The 24,072-nt window shown below is 36.8% G+C and overlaps 1 long non-coding RNA gene across 1 annotated transcript in view; it reads left to right on the top strand.

The window, feature by feature from the left end:
• The window catches only part of LOC137635344 (uncharacterized), a 33,347-nt gene extending 14,184 nt beyond the window's left edge, over window positions 1–19,163 (top strand). Inside the window, exons 2-4 of the long non-coding RNA XR_011042654.1 lie at window positions 1,742–1,880; window positions 4,703–4,829; window positions 18,650–19,163. This is a non-coding gene — a long non-coding RNA (uncharacterized lncRNA). The remainder of the gene's footprint in view (window positions 1–1,741; window positions 1,881–4,702; window positions 4,830–18,649) is intronic.
• Window positions 19,164–24,072: the final 4,909 nt, after the last annotated feature.

The following is a 24,072-nucleotide window of genomic DNA, read 5'->3' as shown; positions in this document are numbered from 1 at the left end:
ATTTCTTCGCTGGGAGAAACTACTAAAATCTCTGGTTAAGGGTTGGTGGTCGGCCTCAAGTGCGGTCTTCTGACTGAAGGGCTTAGACCTCTCTCCTTCTGGAGAGTTATCTATGCTCGTGAGGACCTTCGAGTAGTATTGCGTACCCCAGGATCTCAAGCCCCTGTAGTAGGACGTGACCTTGGTCTTCAAGGCTTTTACACATAACCCCTCTCAAGCCTTTGAGGTTGTCATAGGGATCAGACTAAAGACTTTTATCTGCTAGCTTTAGCATTGGAATTTTCTCATGTAGTCACCTATGCTGAGGGGTGGAAGGAGGTCTCCTTCAGTTTTAAGCTGGACTTGATGGTCAAGACCCAGAACTAGGCAGCACAGGACACCAGGTTTGAGTCTTTTTCTATCCCTTCCCTTTGGGAGGCATCATTGCTGATCAGGAAGGGATGGTAGCATCGCATGAGGGCTCTGCAGTGTTATCTGAAAGGGCTAGACACCTCAGGCCCAAGTGTCTTGTGACTTTTTGTCAGCAAGATCAAAATTAGGTTTTAAGGAATTTGACTTTGATGATCTGTAGAGCTTGCATCTTGGCTGACGAGAGTGAAAGGGTCAGCCAGAACCAGGGCTCTTGAAGTAAAGGTTGATTCAACGTTTCTTTTCGGAGGAGCCTGTCAGTGACAAGTACTGAAGGCCAGTGTCTGTAAGACAGACCACCTTCATGGCTTTTTGATATTGGATGTTAGACCACAAACCCAGCTCTTAACACAAGACTGACGCAAGGCTGGAATGAACGGTGGTATGAGTGGCACATCTTCATTTTTGTCCTTCTTGAAGACAAGGCGGTAGAAACTTTACAAGTGGGTCGGACCAGATTCTGGCAAGTCAAACTTCGGAGCACTACATTTAAATTTAAATTTCTCCTTCCATTGAGTGGGAGGATGATGGATTTTGTAGCAACTTGTTGATCAACTTACTTGGTATGTGACTTTAACAGAAGTCCTCTTAAAGGAAAGAGGTCTCTTTTCTTGATAATTTACATGTATTTGTGAACAACCAAGGTTATCACTTTCATCCATGTGATAGATGGATAGAGTCCTTGCCTTGCTTCTGTATGATTAGAACAATAAAACTTACAGGAAAGAAAATATAAGTTCGTTCCATTCATGGGAATTCCAGGCCACCAAGTCTTCCCAATTAAGACGAGCTTGCAATGGTGCAAAGCAAAAAATAACTTTATTTTTATTTATCCTACTCAAGCCTCAGTAATTTAATCCAGCTTTCCTTCTCGGCCACCTCTGTCCTGGGCCGAAAGATCAAAGTGAGGATTGTGTTAATGACCTTAGATGTCAGTATGTCAGAGAACTTCCAAACAAAGCAAGGAATGTCCAACTAGAGCGGCCCTGCACCCTTGTCAGCTGGATGACCACTCAATATTTCACCTTTTCCGAGCAATTTCAGCTGGCACTGATACGATATCCCAAGAACTTAGGTTTTATGGTTAGGAAAAATAAAAATTGCCTAAAATTTAGGTTTCTATTTTGACTTAATCTTGATACTGTCACAAGCTAAAGGCATTTTTGTATGTGTAATTAAGAAACATCCCTAAAGGTCAGATTTAATGTAGTTTTTGGTTTAAAGGAGAATTATCTGTTCGTAGCAAAAATGGACATTGAAATATCTTGTCTTTAATTTCAGGAATTATTGTAATACTGTGATTTAAAGTTATTAATGATTTATTTTCTTACAGGTGTATAAATGTGACGATTGTATGCTCAAAACCTTCGTGGATCATACAAATTTAAATTTGCAAGGCAAAATGGATTTGAAGAGATTTCAGTAGAAATGGACCAACTGTTTAAAGATACACTGAAGGATTTAGCTGTAAGGTAAGCTGAAATTTTCTTGCCAAAAATTTATCAGGTGTACAATTTCTTGAAAGTACTCCTCGTTCAATAGGAGTAGCAAGAAATTGCCATATAATTTTTAATGAGGTGTCGCCTCAGTAGTTACTGGTGTGCAGTGGGAAATGCCCTGACATCACAGTATATTATACCAGTTTGGTCATAAGAAGTTTTCTCCACTTACGGATAAGTCTATGAAAGAACAAATATTTGTATTCATACTAAAAAAAATGTAAAGTTTCAAGTTTTTTCCCAACTACAAGCCAGTCATTAAAGTTATACTCCCCCTACCTCATCCACCCCACAATTCCTGGGGTGGAAACTAACAGATCAGATTTAACTTAAAATTACTGTATACTCGGCTATGACCTTTCACTCGGTTTACTCTTCATCTGAATAGGAATAAAATTTAACTATAAAAGAGATTTCTGGTTCAACCCAAGAACATAAGTACTAGGCTACCCTTACTTAAATCTTCACTAGTTGGTGTAACAAAGGAAAAGACAATCTTTTGGGCCAATATTTGGCAGTAGGTAGAGTAAGGAGAAACTTTATCTTCCTCATTTCTGTTTTCTTGAGGCTAAACTAACTAGTTTAGTCCCTCCATCTATTGGAATTAAAGCTCTTGATGGTCCTTTATGCTTATAGAGGTGTAGGCTAATCCCTAATGGCGCTTTTTTTTCCAGACTGCAAATTTCTTAGCTCCTAAGTTCAGTTATATTTCATTAGTTGCGATTAGAGGTCCTTTTAGCACTTATTGGTGAATTTGTAATGTTACTCAATTATATAATGTTAATTATATAAATTTGTTTGTGGTAGCTAAAATTCAGTGCATCACCCAATTCCAATTACTCCCGTATATTTAAAGTTTTTGAAAGTCTTTTTCCATAACGTCTTAGGTTTGCTGAAGGTAGCCATCTGTTCCTTAATTTGCAATGTGGCTTTTGTAAAGGCCTTGGAACATGGTAATGCTCTTCTTACAATCTCCAGTGCTGTACAGATATATCTTGTGGTCAGTTCTTAATGTTGGCCTTGATTTTAGTGCTACCTTTGCCAGTGTCAATAATGAGGCCTTTAGTCTTCACTCTCAGTTGGGAGTAGGTGGGTGTTTTTCATAGCATTAAGTTTTTAATAATTTCAGTTATTGTTGATGGGCACCATTGTGATTATAGGTATGTGATATCTGGAGTTCACCACGGTAGCATTCATGGCCCTTTACGTTTTGGCCTAGACAACAAGCTGGTTGCATATGCAGATGATGCTACTCTTGCATCAAATCAACTGAATGTAGATCAGGGGTTGGTGAATTCCCTTCGAGATATCTGAAATTAGTATATGTGTATATTATGAGGCATGAAGTTGAATTTAAAATAAAATCAAAAGCTTGATTAAGTAGAGGACAGTGGTTCTTAAACATCTGGATCTCGGGATAATTTTTTTTTAACAACGTATGTCTTAAGCTTTAAGGTGAGATTCTGGATTACAAATTCTTCTATTAAACTGCACAAAAAACTTACCGTGTCTAAATATTTTTGGCGATTAATATTTTGAGAAAGTGTTTCAATTCTTTCATCTTGCCTTGTTTAGAGTATTGTTCTCCTGTCTGGTTTTCAGCTGCAGAATCTAATCTTAATTTAAGATATGAACTTATGGTCTATTAAATTTCCTATTTCTGATCTAAATATTAATCTCTGGCATCATCATTGTCATTTGGTTATGCATGTTGCACAATATTTTCATTCTGACCATCCTTTGCATTTAGATCTTAAAGGTGAGAACAATCTTGTTTGTATTACTTGGTATACAGTTAATTCTATTAGTCATGCCTTCTCCATCGCGAGGGTCAATACTATACCGTATTCTAGAAGTTTCATTCCAGCTGTGACAAAGTTGTGGAATGTTCTTAATCAGGTAGTTAAATTTGTTCATAATTTCTCCTGTAGTTTTCTTCAGTATTTACTTTTCTCACTGGGCTGTTTTCAGTGTTGGAGCCCTTGGGTTTAAAGCATCCTGCTTTTCCAAATAGGGTTGTAGCTTAGTTTGTAATGAAAATAGTGGCGGCTACTTAGTGAGTTTGCACCATTGCTAGGGAGTGTATTTCCATTTATTTTGATTTATTTTAAAGGGAGACACTTAATGGAAATTCTAAGAGGTAGGTGGTATTTCAATGTTTCCCATTTCTCAATAATTTGAAAGGAACTAGCATTGGTGTATAAATAGAATACTGCAGGGGCATTAGAATAATGCAGGGTCATAAGATGCAGCATTTCTTAAATTTTTAATACCAAATGATATTGTTGAAGACCAGCTATCAAGTATACTCTAACTTTGGCCGGCAGATGTAAAATTGCATAAAGTGAAATTTCATGAGTAAGTGATATTGTCATTGTATAGAATAATTGCAATGCTGCAAAATTTTCCTGGTTTTGGATAATTTCTAAACTGGTTCCTTTTATGGCATCTTTCTTGTGCTCTTGAGACTAGCTGGCTCAAATGGCTTTAGTGTTGAATTTTCATAATTTTTCTTTCAATTATATACCATGAATGTTTCAGCTATAGTCATACGAGCTTCAATTTATAATAGAATCTATCTGGTGTAATTTGTGAATCAAGGATTCAAAGTGTAATTTTGCTGTATTGTATTGATGTGCCCAATAATTGGTGCCGTTTTCACTCTTATCTACTTTTCCGCAATCTAATTTTGACATTAAATAAGTTTAAGTATAGATCAGTTTAAAGACAAAAATTTTTTATAGTTCACCTTAAGTAAAATCATTAATTTTACTGTGTAAAAGTGGCCATTTTAGTTTCCAGAGTTCCACTTGGCGCGAAATGAGAAGTCACGAGAAAACGCTGGGCGTTATTCAAGAGGAGAGACGGTTACGACAGTGTGGACAATAACGATGGTTTGCTGTCTAGCATTGAAAAATTTAAGTATTATTGAAATTTTTTTAAACTGTTATCAACTTGAACAGTAAACTTTGTTTTGAGCAGTGCAATAGCTACTGAAATACTAAATTTTCTTTAGTCAAGTTAGATTTTAAATTCTCTTACTTGGATAAAAACACTTACTTTAATAGTATGATTTCAACGAACGTGGAACAATGCTGTTCTTATCTATAACGAGGTGTCTGTAGTTACCATGGGATAGTAGGAAAGCCCTTCACATAGCATCCCCTTTCGACTTCAGCCACGTTAATAGACGTAACCTCGGTGTTCCAAAATTTTTATCAATTTTTCCTTTACTGACTTTTAGACCTAAATTGCTGTTGGTGTAATGGAGAAACCATGAGTTGACATGCGTTCTTGCCTGAGTTTCATGGATCCCTATTCACTCCCCACTTCTTGCAGGAGTCATGACTGTTTACTGCCATCCCCTTTGAGAAATTTGTAGGCCTCCCAGTGGCAGGAGTAATATAGGAACAAAATGAAGACTGATATATTTACCTTCAGGTTCTTCCTCAATCCAAGAAATTGGCTTAGACCCCTTATTTCTTCTGGTACAATGGCTTTGGATCTTTCATAGCCGGCTTCCTTGGGAAAGCCAATGAACGACAAAAATATTAATTCAAACTTGTGGAAAGTCCTAAGTAAGCTGCTTTACCTGCCTCCTAAGTAAGCTGCTTTACCTGCCTCCGCTAGAGAAACAGGTAATTCTCCTTTAAGTACATACTAAGAAATATTTTTAGGTGACACTGCAAACAAGGATGATGTCCTAATGGTGTTATGGCCACATTTAGTCATGGAGGGGATTTAATCTGTCTTTTCCTCATCACGAGTAGTCTCTTTTGCCGCATCATCAGGAGCCTTTTGCCTTCAGAGGTGTCATAAAGTTCGGACCTGATATATCTTCAGGTAAAGGAGGGGCCCAAGATCTTCTTTGCCTTGCATCATATTCTCTTCTTAAGACAGTCTTTGGTGATAGCTTTGTCTACTTCTAGCTATCTAATGATAATTAAAAAGATTTCTTTCAAAGCAGTTTTACCAGCTTCTCAGTATCATGACAAAAAAAGGTCATCTACCCTCTCCAACTGTCAAGAGGCAGTGTTAGGTCTAAATGACTAATCTTCTTTGCACAGATATGCAAAGAGAACTTAGGGGATATGTGCGCTCATAACTTATTGGTAATACTGTTGGTGAGTATTCTTCTGCGTGTATACTCTCACTTGAAAGGACGCATGCTCCTAAATCATATTGGCGTGCATTCTTCAGACTACTTAAACTCACTGTTACATGATCCTTAGGTGAAGGCCAATTTTAATGTTAGTGCACATGCTCTCCTGTTAAGAGCACATTTTGCATATATTGCACACGCTCATTACCATGCGTGCACATAGATCCCGTTCACCAATGACGATTATCCATCAGTCGCCGAGACTTGATAGAAATGTGCTCGCTTACATGCGCACGCTTGCACTTACCCTACGTTTCCAGAAATCCTCTTCCTCAAATGCTATATTAGTAAGCGAATACAGTGACAATTATCGCATCCATTCTCTATATTAAAGGTTAAGGGCCAGGTTTCAGTTTCATAAGAATAGATGCTCGCCAGAACATCAGCCTGGCAAGCCCAACCACAACAGTGGTTTCCTCAGTATACAGCTTGAACTCATGGTCCTGGGCAAAACTGATCTGCAGCCATATGTAAGCTAGATGAACACTTTACCACTACTAGCCAAAAGGCATGTAATTCCTTCTTAGAGAAAATTCTCCTGTGCAAGTATGATCATCCTGGTGCACTCCCTATGGGTTTAATTCCTTAGACCCTCTTAATGAGAGAATGCCTTGATGAAGTCATTGAGCTTCAGCACGGCATTTCATTCCCGTGCTGAAACTTGGTGACGGGCAAGAGGGCTCTCGAACTTGGGGAAATTGCTCCCCCAGTTCGAATCTAAATTTCTTTCACCTATTTCTTTTTCTCAATATTACTTCGACCTTATCCTAATTTCATAAACTTTCTTTAGTCTTGCTTTCCAAACTCTGAGAAAAATTTCCCTCATTATGTGTGTATATATTATGTACATATATATTTATTATTATTTTGCTTTTCTTTTTTCTCTCCTATGGCTTGGATGTTTTTACTTACATCTATTGTAGCCCCGGCGGGGATGTTCATACATCCTTTATTGCTGCCTGCTTTGTTGAGTGAGAGGAGGTATCACGGTTGGGAGGTGTTAGCATTCAAAGCTATATGTGAGAGTATTGGATGATTTCAGCCATCCCGAAGATGGTTTGGACCTTTTTGGCGGAACCTAAGTGTTGGGTCTTCGGAATCCAGGGGGATCCAATGCTTGGGGTAGGACTCTCGGCTTTTGGCCGGAAGCCCGTCATTATAGATATGGGGAGGATGATTCCATAATTTCTTGGTCTCAGTCCTAACAGGCGGGTTTAGCTTACACCTGTGCCTCTATATCTGTTTTGATGCTATCCTTCGGGTAGGGTATGGAGTGGACCATCTGGGAAGTATACTCTCATTGTGCCGATAGTGGAGAGTGCAAATTTCCTTTCCGACGTGTGATGGCCTAACATTCTCGAGCAGGTACATCAAACTTAACCTTTTCTCTCTTTCGTCTAATGGATTCTTTAAGGAACGAACCCCCATCCCCTGGATACGCTGACTCTCCCCCGGCACTGTTGACAACCTCTGCTAATGTGATAAGGGAAAGCTCTGTTGATGACCTCGGAACGGGAAAGAACCATTCTACTGATATTTCTAAATAAAGTAATTTGGGTAACACGAGGAAACTTCGAATCCTCCATGTTACACAAATTTCAATAGAGACAAATTATGATGATCTATGTAAAGCATTTGAATGCTATGGATGCATAAAAGAAATAAGGATGAAACTTGAAGCTGAAACTTGGGATTCATGGATATCTTATAGTAGTTATGACGAAGCATTTAGTGCAATAAGTAACTTGAATAATATTAAAATTAATAACTTGAATGTCGCGGCTGCTCTCTGCGATAAGGTACCAAAAGATTTGGATGTGTACAGGCCTGCCGATTGGTTGGAAAAAGACGCAGATTTAGTTATGCCCTCCCAGAGAAATCCAAAACCACCGATGTGGCTTATAGCTGAATCAAAGGGGGTTACAGGGAATTATTTTAAAATATGTAAATTGATTCAGAAAAAAGTAGGAACTATTGCACCAGGTGATATATCTCGTTTCGGAAAAAATAGTTTCCTTATCCATGCCAAATCCAGTACACAGTCGGTAATATTGTCCAATATGAAAATAAGCAATGATGACATTAAGTTAGATGTCAAACCCCACCTAAATTTTAGCTACGGAAGGGGCGTAGATTTTAAGAGATCTATATGATTTTACAGAGGAGGAGATACTGGCCATGTGTCCATTAAATGTATGGAAAGTTCATATTAAGAGATCTATATGATTTTACAGAGGAGGAGATACTGGCCATGTGTCCATTAAATGTATGGAAAGTTCATAAAGTCCCAGGTACATCAATGATAATCCTTACGTTCCAGGATGCTGATGTACCTTTTCATATTATTATCGAGAACGAAAGGATTAAAGTAAGACCCTTCAAGCAGAAGCCATTGCAATGCTTTAATTGTTTTAAATTTGGGCACCCGTTCAAAGTTTGCAAAAATGAGAAGATGTGTCGTATTTGCTCCAAATCTTACCATGGAGAGTGTGCACTTGGAGCCAGGTGTTTAAATTGCAGCTCGAATCACAAATCCACAGACAAGAGCTGCGAGCTATATAAGTTGGAGGAAGCTGCCCTCAACAAATCAAACTTAGAACATATAAGTGTGACCCATGCCAAAAGAATATTGAATAAATCAAATAAATTTGCTAAGGCATTAAAATCAAACCAACCTAGCGCTGCCAATAGCTCAAAAAAAAGTATACTATCTGACAAAATGTCAAATAACGAGGTAAACATATTTCCTCCTGAGGCTTTACCACGGTGTATTAACACTAGGTCATTGCCCATTGCTGTACAGCCTTCAGCCGCCATTACAAAAAATAATACAAACCTCTCTCAGGCCATGTCCTTGCCTGATCTGATGGAGGTTCCACTTAAGACTAACTTACCTGATGCACCTCTTGTGGGAAAGGTGCAAAAACCTCGAATCCCACCATCTATTAATCGTAAAAGAGAGACCTCCATCTCTCTCTCCACTCTCCATTAGAAACGTTAAGGTTATGACATCAAATAAATTTGATGTTTTGTCTGTTGATGTTTCTAATGAACCAGAAGAGGAAATGAATAAATCAGAAATTCAAGTTGAGGTCCACCATCCACCTCAACAAATAGATAAAAAGAATACAAAGAAAAACACAAATGTAAAACCCAACATAACAAGACCACCTCTGAAGAAACCTACTGGTAATAATGTTAAATTAAAAACTGCTAATGGGAAGACCTCATCCAAGATGTCTTCCAGAAATAATCCATAGTTTTCTCCTCCATTTTGCAATGGAACTATCAGGGTTTGAGGGCGAAATATGAAGAACTTAAGCTCCTAATTCATGAGCATTCCCCCATAATTGTATGTCTACAGGAAAGTATGCTTGATTCTAACACTACTAGTCCTCGAGAGTATGTTAGCTATAGAACACCATATGATCAACAAGCAGGGAGCCATGGCGGAAGTCTCGTGTACATTCGTCGAGATGTTCCCCAAATACCTATATCTATACGTACAACCCTGCAGGCAGTTGTTGTACAAATTGATATAGGGAGAAAATATACAATATGCTCTCTGTACTTACCTCCAAATGATATTTTATATGATGATTTAGCAGAGGTCATTCAACAACTCCCTCAACCTTTTCTCTTACTGGGAGATATGAATGGTAGACATCCTTTATGGGGTGATGTTTTGGCCAACACAAGGGGCAATATTATCTCATCAATTGTGGAGAATGAGGATGTGGGACTCCTTAATACAGGAGAGCCCCCACACTTCCATGTTCAGACAGGTACTTTATCATGCATTGACCTTTCAATTGCAAGCTCTAACTGCCTTCTTGATTTTGATTGGAGGACATTAGATGATTGGCATACTAGTGATCATGCACCAATCATTATAAATACCAACAAGGGTCCGCCTTTGCAAAGATCGCCACGTTGGAATCTAGACAAGGCAGACTGGGTTAAATTTTCTGAGCTAAGTGAAATCGAAGGGAGAGCAAAACAGTTTGAAAGTGTTGATGATGCCATAGACTACTGAATGGAACTCTTCATACAGCAGGAGTCAATTCAATTCCCAAAACAACAGGGTTATTCAAACGACGACCAGTCCCGTGGTGGTCTTCAGAACTAACTGCACTCCACAGAGCCACAAGAAGATCTCTAACACGATTGCGTAGACGCAGAACTGATGAGAATTTAATTATGTACAAGAAATGTAGAGCACAGTTCCGTCGTGCCATGAAAGAAGCAAGGCGTCATGGATGTCTTTTGTTTCCTCCATTAACAGTAGAACACCACCATCTTCTGTGTGGAGGGAAGTAAAAAAGATAGCTGGCAAATTCACCCCCAACCCACCACCAGTGTTGAAGGTGAATGGCCAGTATGTAACTGAAGCAAATGAAGTTAGCAATGCCCTGGCTAATCATTTTTCAAATGTATCCAGCAAGTGTGAAGGAGCCCCTGGTCACCAGTATAGGAGCACTGAAGAAAGAAAATTTTAAATTTTGCAACAAGGGAAGAGTCTTATAATTCTCCTTTCACTGAAAAAGAATTTGATTCCGCACTTGCTCATTGCAATTATACAGCCCCTGGACCCGATGGAATTCCATATGCAATGATTAAACATGTACATTTTAATACAAAGCTATTTATTTTAAGCATTATTAATAGAATATGGCATGATCATAGTTACCCAAGTGTTTGGGAACTAGCCATTATTTTAGCCTTTTTAAAACCCGGTAAAGAAAAGTTTTTAGCAGCAAACTATCGTCCTATTGCATTGACATCTTGTTTATGTAAAATCATGGAGAAGATGGTCAATGCAAGGCTGATATGGTACCTTGAAAAGAAAGGTATTTTATCACCGATTCAATGTGGATTCCGAAAAATGCACTCAACGACCGATGTGTTGATAAGACTTGTCTTCTATTTGTGAAGCCTTTGCTTCCAAACAGCACCATGTTACAGTATTTTTTGACCTTGAAAAGGCATATGATACCACATGGAGATATGGTATTCTTAAAACCATTCATGAATTGAGATTGAGAGGAGAGCTGCCACTATTCATTCAGGCATTTCTTTCAAGTAGAGTTTTTCAAGTGAGAGTGGGGGAAACTCTATCAGAGTAAGTGCCAGGAAGGAAGAGTTCCTCAGGGTAGTGTGCTGAGAGTAACCCTTTTTGCACTAGCAATTAATGGGATATCCTCAGCCATTCCCCAGGATGTTCTCTCAACATTATTTGTGGATGATCTCTCAATATCATTTGCTGGCACTAGAATGGCAATGGTTGAGAGAAAAATCCAACTCTCTATTGATAAAATTATCCAGTGGGCTGACATGAATGGATTTAAGTTCTCGACAAGTAAAACTACCATTGTCCATTTTTGTTGTATCCGGGGAGTACATCCAGACCCGGATATATACATTAAAGGTCAACGGATACCATGTGCAAGAGAAGCTAAATTTTTAGGTTTGATATTTGATTGTAGGCTTACATGGGTTTCTCACTTAAAAGCATTAAAAGCTAAATGTGTTGAAGCTCTGAATATTTTAAAAGTATTGTCCCATACATCGTGGGGGGCAGACCGCAATACTATTTTAGAATCATACAAGGCCTTGATTTTTTCCAAAATTAGTTATGGTTGTGAGGTATATTCTTCAGCCACCCCAAGCCGGTTAAAAATATTAGACTCGATACATCATGCAGGTATTAGATTGTTTACTGGAGCTTTTAAAACCTCGCCTATCCCAAGTCTCCTTGTTGATGCTGGAGTTACCTGTAGACCTTTACCGAATGTCTTCCATTCTTCGGTATTGGTTTAGATTGCAAAGACTCCCTAACTCTCTCGCCTTTCAGACTGCAAGCCTTGTAAGACACGCATCATACTTTGAGTTGCACCCAAAATCTCCTCAACCTTACGGCTTTCGGGTGAAACGATTATTAAATAGTCTGGATATAATTAGAAATAAGGTACTTCCATTCAAGGTATCATCAACGCCTCCATGGAAGTTACCAGAGATATCTTTTTGTAAATATTTTATTGGAGATAAGAAGAATGTCAGACCTATAAGCCAGTTGTCTTTTTAATGAACATGTTAAAGAACATAGAGGATCAACTTTTATCTATACTGATGGCTCCAAATCTGATGCTGGCGTTGGATTTGGAGTACATAGTAATGGTTTTAATTTTAGAGGTGCACTTCCTCTGACCGCTTCCATATTTACTGCCGACCTGTATGGCATATTAACCGCTATTGAGAAAATAGCGTTGGAAAAGGAGGGTAATTTTACAATTTTTAGTGATGCAAGGAGTGTCCTTCAAGCTATGGAAGTTTTTAATTCTAATAACCCTCTAGTTTTAAAGATTTTAGAATGGCTTTTCATTATTGGACGGAGAGGTATAACAGTTCAATTTTGTTGGGTTCCAGCACATGTAGGTGTGTCCGGGAATGAGAAGGCAAATTCACTGGCTAAGGAGGCTGCATCCGAGTTGCTGCCAAGAAGGTATCCCATTCCCTGTAATGATTTCTTACCTGACATCAAGAAATTAGTTTGCAATAAATGGCAACAGCAATGGGATAGTCAAGATGGCAATAAAATGAGGGAAGTAACAAATGACATATCTCCTTGGAGGTATAATACGATGCCCCGAAAATGGGAGACTTCTCTTTGTCGTCTCCGTATTGGTCACACTCGGTTGACACATGAGTTTCTGCTGAAGGGCCAACACCAACCGTATTGTGACGACTGTTTAGTACCTCTAACAGTAAGGCATTTGTTGACCGAATGCCCCAATTATAACAACTTGCGGAATAGATATTTGAGGCTCGAGGTGAGGGTGTCAGGTTCATCCCTGCCAAGATTCTTGGAAATGATGTGTCCTACCATGCAAGTGGCATTTTTAGATTTATTTCAGAAGCAGGTCTTCTGAAAAATATTCAACTTTTATGACATTCAATTTTTATGATTTTAATTGAATACTTTTTAATTTTTTATTTTATCTTATTTTTTATTTTTGTATACATAAATTAAATGTTACCGGCGTCAATGACCTTAGATGTCAGGATGCCTGAAAACTTTAAATCATTCAATTAATTCCTTAGAAAAGTCTAAAACTTGCATCAACTATGAGCCTGTGTGCTCTCATTATAGTACACATTCTTTTGTCTGTGCGTAAGTTTTAAATGTTCTCTCTTAACAGAATGTGCTCCCCAATAGTCATCAGTATGGACACAATCGTCCAGACATACTCTAGCTCAAAACCAGTCGGCTATCCAGGAAACCCTTATGAAAAGGTGTTCTCATTCTCAAACTAGGTCTCCTTATTTTCCTCCTATTGGAAGCAGTTGATCACGAGGTAGTAGCCTGGAGTATATCCGAAGAGAAAATTTTCACTATCTCCAGGAAAAGAAATCCTGTAGGAAACCCCTTGGAACACTAGTCAAAATCTCCCAGAACTTGCTCGCCCAGATAGTCGTCAGGTGTCGAGCAGCCCAAGAACCAGTGTCTTTAGGCCTGTCAGGCATAAACATGCTAGCCCTTCAGGGGTAAACCCCCTTGCTTGTCTACCAAGACTAGCACGGGATTTAAGTGGGATATGAGGCTTGCAAGAGATACCCTATAGGAAGAATCTCTAGATTACCACCCAAGCTTCTTAAAAGATCCCAAGACGAAAACTATTAGCATTCGAACTTTCCTCAGGTTGAGAAGACTTCCCCCTACTGTCAAAGGGTGAGGCCATTAAACCCCAAAAAACACACTCCCAATACTACTCCATACCCGCAATCCAAATCGACCTTTAATAGGTGTTGGCCTTATTAGACAGATCAGTGATCTTGGGAAAGAGCACCAAGGAAGGGAAACCATTATTGAAGCCTTTCAGCAGCTTTCAAGTGTCAAAACTTGCTTTGGAACTAAGCTGGTTAGTTGGGCAAGAAGTCATAAGAAAGCAGATATTAGTCTTTGGTCAAAAGAAATCTAAATTAGTAGTTTGACAAAGATCCCCCCCCCCCCCCGCAGTGCGCGCTCTCTCTGCGCACAATTAATCTTGTGGAATTCATTATTTATGCCAGTAGAAGCAGCAGTCCAATCCAAATCACTTGGTAGAGGGGTAAACTACTGCAATATTAATTGATCAGTGGCTGCTTATTTCTTGGTAAGGGTAGAAGAGACTTTAGCTATGGTGAGCATCTCTAATGAGACACTCCAAAATCAAATTCTGTTCTTGGATACCATGACCTTTCACTCTAAGGGTAGAGTTCTCTTGCTTGATGGTACACTCGGGCACACTATTCTAATTATCTTTGTCTTGTTTTTTAAAGTTTATAGTTAATATATGAAATGTTTGTTACTGTTCATAAGATATTTTAATCATTACTTGTCGTTTCCTTATTCCCTCTCCTCACTGGGATATTTTTTTTTTCTGTTGGAGCCCTCAGGCTTATAGCATTCTCCTTTTCCAACTAGGGTTATAGCTTCATCTCCTCCTCCTGTGCACATAGACAGAGAGAGCCTCGGTTAAATTTCGCCAGTCATCTCTATCTTGAGCTTTTAATTCAATACTTCTCCATTCATCATCTTTACTTTGCACTTGTCTTCAGCCATGTAGGCCTGGGTCTTTCAACTTTAGTCCCTTGTGGAGCCCAGCTGAATGTTTGGTGAACTACTCTTGGAGTGCCAAGAGCATGCCCAAACAATCTCTATCTGCCTCTGTCATGATCTCATCCACATATGGCACTGAAGTAATCTTAGCTTCATTTCCAATTCTGTCCTGCGATTTAACTCCCAATATCCTTCTGAGGGCTTTGCTCTCAAATCTACTAAATCTATTGAAGATTTCATTCATACCATGACTCGTGTCCATACAGTAACACACACACAGCTTTCAAGTAATAATAACTATTAATCATGGCCCGGAGAAAGGTTTCCTTTTCCTTCATTCCAGAGTTTGCAGCAAAACTGAATCTGACTTGACTATACGAGGCCTGATTTTCAATATTCCCACACACAGAAGCACTTTACTATCCAGACAAGTTAATCTTTTTTCCCCTGAGGCCACCAAGATGCTACCTGGTGCTGGTTCAACTCTTCAGACCATGACTATAGAATAGAACCTGTTCATGAGCTCTCAGGATCTAAAAGATAATTTCTAGAAACCTTCTTCCTGACAAACCAGGCATAAAATGAGCCAGATGATCTGACAGAGGCTTGTAGTTATTGAGGTCAGAGAAGTAGGAGTCACATTAGTTTTTAGGATAAACCTCTGTGGGCCTAGTCCTGAAGATGTCTAGAAATACCACTTAGGCCCATTATTTATGGGTATATACCCACACGTCACTTTACATTTAAGGACCTGTGGGAGCCACTCTACAGGTGGTGTAGCGTACTGTATCTAGAGTAAAAATGGAGCTGTTGGAAAAGTTCTACCAAGGTACCATATTTACTTTTCTTATTTTAAAGTTTGAAGTGATTTTCCCTTAACCTCTTTATGAGGGGGAGGATGGATAGTGAGGTAAACCTATTGCCTTTTGTCTTTATATTAGGCATCCCTTGGGTATAGCTTCCTTCATGACGGTTCCTCTGACAGAAATCTAGCCCTATCCCTTGAATTTCTTCCGAATAATAAATTGTATGAGATTCAATGATTCTAAACCATCCATTTTGGAGACTTCTTCCCAACCAAAGAAGTCTTGAAGAATGGGATTTGTATTTTATGTAGGAACAAATCGGAAATCAAAGTAATTTGTATTTTTTCTAGCTCTACAAAACGTCCAATTTCCTGCCTCCTCACCCTACAAGCCTCTACTTGCGGGGCTTTCCCGCTACCTTTCGGTAACTACAGACAATAAAGTCGTTTAACATCCTAGTTCAACAGTTGCTGAATACCTACTCATATTAAAGAACTCTGGTTTACTATGATCAGAAATAATTTTTACAGTACAAATACAAACCTTCGTCCTTTACATAGGATATATAATCGGCTAAACTGGAGTATACCGGCAGTTAAACTTTCATGAGATGCAAGGTGGTGGCTGCTAGTTACTAGCCGTGAATTGGGAAGCACTAGCCTCCACTTGCTCAATGAACACTCGCTCTGATTTCAGCCGTCAGTGAGAAGACTTTTTGCTACAAGCTACAGATCTTGTATTTTTTCCAGCATTTTTGTGACTGTTCGTCTACAGTGAAGCCAACTTTAGATTTAAGATTTCTAGAAATAACTTTTGTAAGAATAACTCCAGTGGAATGATCTTCAGTGCTTTATGTCAGTGCCCTTGACAAATATTAGGCATGCTTAGTGATGGTATGTCTGATTAGATTGTCTTCACCCCCCCACCCACTCTTCTCTTAAGGGGAGCGTTTGATTATGCACGATATCTCAGGATGGTCGTTTTGGGGGTCAGAACCCCGTGATACCTGACGGTAATTCTCTTGTAATATCAATTGCAGAAATATTATACAGTGGGAAGCTGCCGGAAGGAACTTCCATCACGACGACTTAGCTATCTCGCCCAAAAATATTTTCCCTACGTCAAAATCAGTTTATTAATAATTTTTATTGGCAGGAGTTTATGTATAATAATTAAGTCGGCAATCATATTTTGTTTGCTTTCCCACCCACAACCTATTTTGCTTGCACCCCACGCTTCTAAAGATGCTTTAAAAAAAACTCTGCCCTAACTGTTATCACCTTTAAGCTGAAATTTACATGGTAGATATTGTATATAGGAATAAAGTAAGAGCAATTTCTTCTAATTTTTTACAAATAGTTTTCGATTTTTGAAAAATCTTCTGTTTTATGGTGAATTTAATCCCCAAAATGTTTGTGACAAAATAAAAAAAAAGATATTTTAGAAAAAAGCTTTGTGCTTTTTGTTTAATTGATAATAGGTGAAATCGTTGTCTGATTTTTTCCATTTGAAAGTTTTGGGGTGGAATTTTTTGCTTGTCTGTCAACTTATTGCCTTTTAGTTATACAATACGGGGTTTTTATGACAAATTTATTGTTATATTTGTCTTATCTTTAGGTACTACTACAGTATATATTTCATTAAATTTTATATAGGCTCCTGGTCCCCCTCTTTCCTCTCTTCATGGTGTCAGTTTTCTACATTTATCTTCATGTAGTTATTTCTTTCTTCCATTATGGAATGCAAATGTTGCATATGCTACATCATCTGGGTCAGAGCAAAGAGAAATAAATAAAAACTAAAATGTTAAGTCAAAACACGGAAGCGGTTGGAGGTCGATTTCTTAGGCTTTCTGAGCTGCTACTGGCACTTATTCCTTCACTCGCGCAACTCGCGCTATTGCCGAAAGTGTCACCATATACTTCAATTAGATATTCTTTTGATAGCTAAATTGAAATTACTATCTACATACTGGAAGTTATCATTACATCATACGAAAATGCAACTTTCTCAAAGATTGTAGGGTTATATTTTGGCCTTTCATCTAAAACTATTGCAAATTTCGAAATAAAATTTCTGAACATGAACAAAAGGTGTAACTCCCTTAGTGACATTTTAGGAAAATTATTAAACTTTTTCATCAAACTCTCCTCTTCAGAGTTTGGAAGATGACAATATTGGGAGGAATAATCTACCTTCCTGAGTGGAATATTCCTCAACTGAAGCGGACACTCGCCTGCAAGTTTAGCATAGAATACGACTACACAAAATTGCCGTATTCTATGCTAAACTTGTTAAGAATAACGTATAGCCCCATATCCACATAGTAACATTTTTTTTCTTAAGGGTAATTTATTCTTTTAAGGCCAAAGTTATTTCAAAAGAAATTTTGCTTAACTAGCACAGTATTTTAAGATAATCTGTTTTTAGTATGATGCAGAAACATTAAAGCTGAAACAAATGGTGATAGGTAACCGGCTGTGTTCAGTTACAACAAATTTAATTTTATCAATATTATCTATATTTTAAAAGACTGATAGAGAAAAATAGCATGTGTTGGGCAAGCACTTCAAACCCTTCTCATCGGAAATGTTTTAAAGTCACTAGTGGTCAGATACAATCAGAGAAAAACTACAATGCTATTAAGAAAAATACTAAATGCCTTGAGTTATGAAATGGCAGAATTTGGCTTTTTTATATATATATATATATATATATATATATATATATATATATATATATATATATATATATATATATATATATATATATATATATATATATATATATTAGTGTTCCATTTTCATAAGTCAAGAGTAATACCCAATGTGCTTTGCAATGTTGCCAGATGGGTTACTCTGAAAATCCCCAGAACTACAAAGCCACCCAAAAATCCCCATTTCCACAAACATTTTCTTCTGATCGTGTAGGCTTTACTGATATAGAAATTACTATCCACACTTCATATGAGTGCAAGTAAACTGATTGCGACAATACATAGGTTTACTCTTTTTCTTCGTATAAATCTTTACTGAATATCATCACACCCAAAATTTCCAAATCTAGGGATAAATCCCCATATCTGGCAACACTGGTACTGCTTTGTTGTATGTTCAAAGCACAGAATGTATTATCTACAGTGTGATTTGGTTAGTAACTATGATTCTTCTTTTAGATTAAACTCTGGAATCTACTTGAAATGGACAAACGCACAATCAGAAGCTGTGGTCGTTTTAAGAGATTCGTGACAATCGGCAGAAAAAAGAAAATTCATCAGTGCAAATGGAAGATTCACACAATGGCTTCAAGGAAAGGAATTAACGCTAAACAATTTTTAAAATTTATCTTTTTCTTTCAAATAGGATCACTGGTACTGCCTGATTAATCTGCTGAAGAAGCAAAATCCATGGAATGAATAACTTTGAAAATTATTAGTTGAGTGGTTTGATGTCTTTTAGTATTCATACGAAGTGCTATTAATTTCATACTTTAGGAACTGAAGTTTACAATTTAGAAATTTTGAATTTGCCATTTAGGGCATCTAATTTTATGACCAGTTCTAAAGATCAGAGTATCCTTCAATTGTGATTTTGTGCCATGTTACAATAACAAAGCCTTATCAGACTCATTTCTGTATGTAGAATTATTACGATCTGGCAAGGTATAACCCTAGTTGGAAATGAAGAATGCTATAAGCCCTAGGGTTTCCAACAGGGGAAATAGCATTAATGATTTGACGGAATTTTATAAGTGGTTGGCAATGATTTTCTTATCTTAAAATGGATAGAATATTCCTGACATCACCACCTTAGAGATTTCTAAGAGTGAGGATTCTAATTTCAAAACTTTAAATTTGAATAGGGGAAATTAATGACGATCCCATAAAGTAGATTAGAATATATGGAAAAATACAATTTTAGATATTGGTTTCAGTCACATTCTAAGTCTTTAATTCGAATGAAATGCCCCAGACTTTGAACATTGAGATATCATTAGGACAAAATTAATGTTAGAGTAGTATGGCCATTGAATGGGAAGTTTTCAGTAAACTTAAGTAATTTAAAGTTAAGATAAACTTGAATTTAGAAAATATGGCTTATAGGAAGTTTTTTTTTTTGACTTGTTAGTCTTGATAAATCTATTTTGTTATCTCGTTAAATCTTAGCTCCTGTAATACTGTAATAGATCAAGTTCCTAAGGTTAGAATGTTTAAAGTAATGCTAGCTAATTTATTTGAAAAATGGAGGTATTGCCGTCCAATTTACTTTTCCAATGATGACATTCCATATTTCTTCTATCTTGCTTTTCAGCCTGACTGCTCCTAAATGGTGCAACAGGCTTCTCTTCAGTTGTACCACAGTTCTGAATGGTTTATCAGCCTCAGTTTGTGGCCTTATCACCCTAATTCATAAAAATTGAACTGCAAACTATTTGGACACTTGTCAATAGCCTTGGCTTTGAATTTAAGTTCACTTTGGGAATTTGAAGACTGTTGTCAATTTGCAGTCATGAGTATCCTGTTTTGAATTTTAATCTATTTGGACTAGTCTCTTTGTCAATAGACAAGGCTTTGAATTTAATTGCACCTTGGAAATTTAAAGACTTAGTCTAATTCCAAATTGCAGTCTTGAGTATCCTGTTTTGAACTTCAATCTATTTGGAAAAGTTTCTTTGTCAATAGACATGGCTTTGAATTTAATTGCACCTTGGGAATGTAAAGACTTAGTCTATTTCCAAATTGCAGTCTAGAGTATCCTGTTTTGAATTTCAATCTATTTGGACAAGTTTCTTTGTCAATAGACATGGCATTGAATTTAATTGCACCTTGGGAATTTGAAGACTTAGTCAATTTCCAAATTGTAGTCTCGAGTATCCTGTTTTGAATTTCGATCTATTTGGACAAGTTTCTTTGTCAATAGACATGGCTTTGAATTTAATTGCACCTTGGGAATTTGAAGACAGTCAATTTCCAAATTGTAGTCTCGGGTATCCTGTTTTGAATTTCGATCTATTTGGACAAGTTTCTTTGTCAATAGACATGGCTTTGAATTTAATTACACCTCGGGAATTTAAAGACTTAGTCTATTTCCAAATTACAGTCTAGAGTATCCTGTTTTGAATTTCAATCTATTTGGACAAGTTTGTCAATAGACATGGCTTTGAATTTAATTGCACCTTGGGAATTTGAAGACTGTCTGTTTCCAAATTGCAGTCTCGAGTATCCTGTTTTGAATTTCAATCTATTTGGATAAGTTTCTTTGTCAATAGACATGGCTTTGAATTGAATTGCACCTTGGGAATTTGAAGACTGTCTATTTCAAAATTGCTCAAATTGCTGTCTCGAGTATCCTGTTTTGAATTTCAATCTATTTAGTCAAGTTTCTTTGTCAATAGACATGGCTTTGAATTTAATTGCACCTTAGGAATTTAAAGACTTAGTCTATTTCCAAATTACAGTCTCGAGTATCTTGTTTTGAATTTAAATCTATTTGGACAAGTTTCTTTGTCATTATACATGGCTTTGAATTTAATTGCACCTTGGGAATTTGAAGACTTAGTCTATTTCCAAATTGCTGTCTCGAGTATCCTGTCTTTAAATTTCAATCTGTTTAGTCAAGTTTCTTTGTCAATAGACATGGCTTTGAATTTAATTGCACCTTGGGAATTTGAAGACTTAGTCTATTTCCAAATTGCAGTCTTGAGTATCCTGTTTTGAATTTCAATCTATTTGGACAAGTTTCTTAGTCAATAGACATGGCATTGAATTTAATTGCACCTTGGGAATTTAAAGACTTAGTCTATTTACAAATTGCAGTCTCGAGTATCCTGTCTTTAATTTCAATATTTGGTAAAGTTTCTTTGTCAATAGACATGGCTTTGAATTTAATTGCACCTTGGGAATTTGAAGACTGTGTCTATTTCCAAATTGTAGTCTTAAGTATCCTGTTTTGAATTTCAATCTATTTGGACAAGTTTTTTTGTCAATAGACATGGCGCTGAATTTAATTGCACCTTGGGAATTTGAAGACACTGTTTCCAAATTGCAGTCTCGAGTATCCTGTTTTGAATTTCAATCTATTTGGTAAAGTTTCTTTGTCAATAGACATGGCTTTGAATTTAATTGCACCTTGGGAATTTGAAGACTTAGTCTATTTCCAAATTGCAGTCTCGAGTATCCTGTTTTGAATTTCAATCTATTTGGACAACTTTTTGTCAATAGACATTGCTTTGAATTTAATTGCACCTTGGGAATTGGAAGACTTCGTCTATTTCCAAATTGCAGTCTCGAGTAGCCTATTCGGAATTTCAATCTATTTAGTCAAGTTTCTTTGTCAATAGACATGGCTTTGAATTTAATTGCACCTTGGGAATTGGAAGACTTAGTCTATTTCTAAATTGCAGTCTCGAGTAGCCTATTTTGAATTTCAATATTTGGTAAAGTTTCTTTGTCAATAGACATGGCTTTGAATCTAATTGCACCTTAGGAATTTTAAGACTAAGTCTATTTCCAAATTGCTGTCTCGAGTATCCTGTTTTTAATTTCAATTTATTTGGTCAAGTTTCTTTGTCAATAGACATGGCTTTGAATTTAATTGCACCTTGGGAATTTAAAGACTTAGTCTATTTCCAAATTACAGTCTCGAGTATCTTGTTTTGAATTTCAATCTATTTGGAAAAGTTTTTGTCAATAGACATGGCATTGAATTCAATTGCACCTTGAATTTTAAGACTTAGTCTATTTCTAAATTGCAGTCTTGAGTATCCTGGTTTGAATTTCAATCTATTTGGACAAGTTTCTTCGAAAATAGACATGGCTTTGAATTTAATTGCACCTTGGAAATTTGAAGACTTAGTTTATTTCCAAATTGCAGTCTCGAGTATCTTGTTTTAAATTTCAATCCCTTTGGACAAGTTTCTTTGTCAAGACATGGCTTTGAATTTAATTGAACCTTGGGAATTTAAAGACTTAGTCTATTTCCAAATTGCTGTCTCGAGTATCCTGTCTTTAAATTTCAATCTGTTTAGTCAAGTTTCTTTGTCAATATACATGGCTTTGAATTTAATCGCACCTTGGGAATTTGAAGACTTAGTCTATTTCCAAATTGCAGTCTTGAGTATCCTGTTTTGAATTTCAATCTATTTGGACAAGTTTCTTAGTCAATAAACATGGCATTGAATTTAATTGCACCTTGGGAATTTAAAGACTTAGTCTATTTACAAATTGCAGTCTTGAGTATCCTGTCTTTAATTTCAATCCATTTAGTGAAGTTTCTTTGTCAATAGACATGGCATTGAATTTAATTGCACCTTGGGAATTGGAAGACGTAGTCTATTTCCAAATTGCAGTCTCGAGTATCCTGTTTTGAATTTCAATATTTGGTCAAGTTTCTTTGCCAATAGACATGGCTTTGAATTTAATTGCACCTTGGGAATTTGAAGACTTAGTCTGTTTCCAAATTGCAGTCTGGAGTATCCTGTCTTTAATTTCAATCTATTTAGTCGAGTTTCTTTGTCAATAGACATGGCTTTAAATTTAATTGCACCTTTGGAATTGGAAGACTTAGTCTATTTCCAAATTGCAGTCTCGAGTAGCCTATTTTGAATTTCAATATTTGGTCAAGTTTCTTTGTCAATAGACATGGCTTTGAATTTAATTGCACCTTGGGAATTTGAAGACTGTCTATTTCCAAATTGTAGTCGTAAGTATCCTGTTTTTAATTTCAATCGATTTGGACAAGTTTTTTTGTCAATAGACATGGCTTTGAATCTAATTGCACCTTAGGAATTTTAAGACTAAGTCTATTTCCAAATTGCTGTTTCGAGTATCCTGTTTTTAATTTCAATCTATTTAGTCAAGTTTCTTTGTCAATAGACATGGCTTTGAATTTAATTGCACCTTGGGAATTTGAAGACTTAGTCTAATTCCAAATTGCTGTCTCGAGTATCCTGTCTTTAAATTTCAATCTGTTTAGTCAAGTTTCTTTGTCAATAGACATGGCATTGAATTTAATTGCACCTTGGGAATTTAAAGACTTAGTCTATTTACGAATTGCAGTCTTGAGTATCCTGTCTTTAATTTCAATCTATTTAGTCAAGTTTCTTTGTCAATAGACATGGCTTTAGATTTAATTGCACCTTGGGAATTTGAAGTCTTCGTCTATTTCCAAATTGCAGTTTCGAGTAGCCTATTTTGAATTTCAATATTTGGTCAAGTTTCTTTGTCAATAGACATGGCTTCGAATTTAATTGCACCTTGGGAATTGGAAGACTGTCTATTTCCAAATTATAGTCTTAAGTATCCTGTTTTGAATTTCAATCTATTTGGTAAAGTTTCTATGTCAATAGACATGGCTTTGAATTTAATTGCACCTTGGGAATTTAAAGACTTAGTCTATTTCCAAATTGCTCAAATTGCTGTCTCGAGTATCCTGTCTTTAATTTCAATCTATTTAGTCAAGTTTCTTTGTCAATAGACATGGCTTTGAATTTAATTGCACCTTGGGAATTTGAAGACTTAGTCTATTTCCAAATTGCAGTCTCGAGTATCCTGTCTTTAATTTCAATCTATTAGGCAAGTTTCTTGTCAATAGACATGGC

This window comes from Palaemon carinicauda, unplaced genomic scaffold (genome assembly GCF_036898095.1).
Source record: "Palaemon carinicauda isolate YSFRI2023 unplaced genomic scaffold, ASM3689809v2 scaffold115, whole genome shotgun sequence".
In the NCBI taxonomy this organism is placed as follows: Eukaryota; Metazoa; Arthropoda; class Malacostraca; order Decapoda; family Palaemonidae; genus Palaemon; species Palaemon carinicauda.
Note: the sequence above shows the minus strand (reverse complement) of the source record. Positions and strands in the feature narration are given on the sequence as shown.